The sequence below is a fragment of the Eschscholzia californica genome, unplaced genomic scaffold (assembly GCF_041429995.1).
Source record: "Eschscholzia californica isolate CP2 unplaced genomic scaffold, dmEscCali1.0.p SCAF_20, whole genome shotgun sequence".
Lineage (NCBI taxonomy): Eukaryota > Viridiplantae > Streptophyta > Magnoliopsida > Ranunculales > Papaveraceae > Eschscholzia > Eschscholzia californica.
In genome coordinates this window covers 135001-137500 of record NW_028238310.1, presented here as the reverse complement: position 1 = coordinate 137500, position 2500 = coordinate 135001, and positions in this window count along the sequence as shown.

The following is a 2500-nucleotide window of genomic DNA, read 5'->3' as shown; positions in this document are numbered from 1 at the left end:
AAAATATTTTTTTCCCGATTCTTTCTCCAATATTCCTGATAAATACCCACACACCCACATATGGAGAATGGTCGAAAATGCTCGAGTGGATATCGAGATGTCCGACGAAGCACCACTTGGAAGGGCCGAGGCACGGGACGCCCGAGCTGTTGCTCGGGCCGGCACGGGACGCGCATGGGACATCCCGGGACGGCATGGGACGCCCTCGCTACAGCTCGAGACGGCCAGGTACGCCCGAGACTTGGCTCGGGACGGCCTGGGACGCCCTCGCCATAGCTCGGGACGGCCTGGGACGCCCGAGACTAGGCTCGGGACGGCCTCGGCACAGCACGGGACGGCCTGGGACGCCCTTGCCACAGCTCGGGACGGCATGGGACGCCCGAGACTTTGCTCGGGACGGCCTGGGACGCCCTTGCCACAGCTCGGGACGGCCTGGGACGGCCTCGGCACAGCTCGGGACGGCCTGGGACGCCCGAGACTTTGCTCGGGACGGCCTGGGACGTCCGAGACTTTGCTCGGGACGGCCTGGGACGCCCGAGACTTGGCTCGGGACGGCCTGGGACGCCCTCGCTCCAGCTCGGGACGCCCTGGGACGGCCTCGACACAGCTCGGGACGGCCTGGGACGTCCGAGACTTTGCTCGGGCCGGCCTGGGACGCCCGAGACTTGGCTCGGGACGGCCTGGGACGCGCTCGGCACAGCTCGGCACAGGCCGGGACGCCCGAGCCGAGCTTCGGGTCGCACGAAATCTCTTCGTATTCCGACATATTAGAAGCTTCCCATCATGTAGTAGGCCGAGCTTTGCCCTTTGGATGCCCTATGGTGCTTGGCGAGCACTAGGGAACGTGCCAGCACAAGTGCTGTGCACGCTCTGGGGAAGGAGCTCAACCCTCCCCCTTATAGTGCAAAGTTATTGTTTTTCCTATTTTCACAAGGAAACATCAATTTTTTAACCAAGCATACTGGGCCTTTACTCCTTCGTTACTCGTCGGAATCCAGCAAACTTATACTCGTTGGAAAGGTCTTTTCGCAAGGATTTTTTTGATATATTATAATAGCGATTCCGATAAATATTTATTTTTCTATGAATTTTTAAGTGAATAAACACCGGAAAATTCATAAAAAATAGAAAAAAAAATATTTTCTTCCGTTTCTTTTCTCCAATAATTCATAAATAATACCTCAATAGTATTAATGAAGAGAGAGTCGAAATGGCCCGGGTGGATTTCGAAATGTCCCACGACCCCATAGAATGCACGGGCCAGCCGAGCCAAAAGAATGGGACGCGCACGGGACAGCATTGGTCAGGCTCGGGACGGCACGGGACAGCACGGGACGCGCATGGGACGGCACGGGACGCGAATGGGACGGCCTTGCTAAGGCTCGGGACGGCATGGGACAGCACGGGACGCGAATGGGACGGCCTTGCTAAGGCTCGGGACGGCATGGGACAGCTCGGGACGCGCATGGGACGGCCTTGGTGAGGCTCGGGACGGCCTTGGTCAGGCTCGGGACGGCATGTCACGGCCCTGGTGAGGCTCGGACGGCACGGGACGCGCATGGGACGGCACGGGACGGCCTGGGACGGCCTTTGTGAGGCTCGGACGGCACGGGACGCGCATGGGACGGCCTTGGCGAGGCTCGGGACGGCATGGGACAGCACGGGACGGCCTCGGCACAGCTCGGACGGCACGGGACGCGCATGGGACGGCCTTGGCGAGGCTCGGGACGGCATGGGACAGCACGGGACGGCACGGGACGGCCTCGGCACAGCTCGGACGGCACGGGACGGCCTTGGCGAGGCTCGGGACGGCATGGGACAGCACGGGACGGCACGGGACGGCCTCGGCACAGCTCGGACGGCACGGGACGGCCTTGGCGAGGCTCGGGACGGCATGGGACAGCACGGGACGGCACGGGACGGCCTCGGCACAGCTCGGACGGCACGGGACGGCCTTGGCGAGGCTCGGGACGGCATGGGACAGCACGGGACGGCCTCGGCACAGCTCGGGACGGCACGAGACGCGCATGGGACGGCCTTGGTGAGGCTCGGACGGCACGGGACGCGCATGGGACGGCCTTGGTGAGGCTCGGACGGCACGGGACGCGCATGGGACATCATGGGACGCACATGGGACACCTTATGGGGATCATCAAGGGACGTTGCACGGGACATTCTTTCCCACGAAGGGCATTTACATGGGACATCTTAGGAGTCGAGAGCCGGCACATGGGACAACGTAGTTCACACGCACGGAACACTTTACTTTCGTTTGGAACGTCGTGGGATCTTTATGTCCCCATTAGCACCGAACCTTTAACATGCTAGGAAGCTATGTTCGATCTTCTCGAAGTGTCGATGGAACTTCGATGGATACACATCCGATCCGATGTTATGATGATGTACTTTCTCCGAGATCGATGTTGGGGCCGTATTCCGATGTCATGATGATGTACTTTCTCCGAGATCGATGGGACGGCCTTGGTAAGGCATGGTTCGG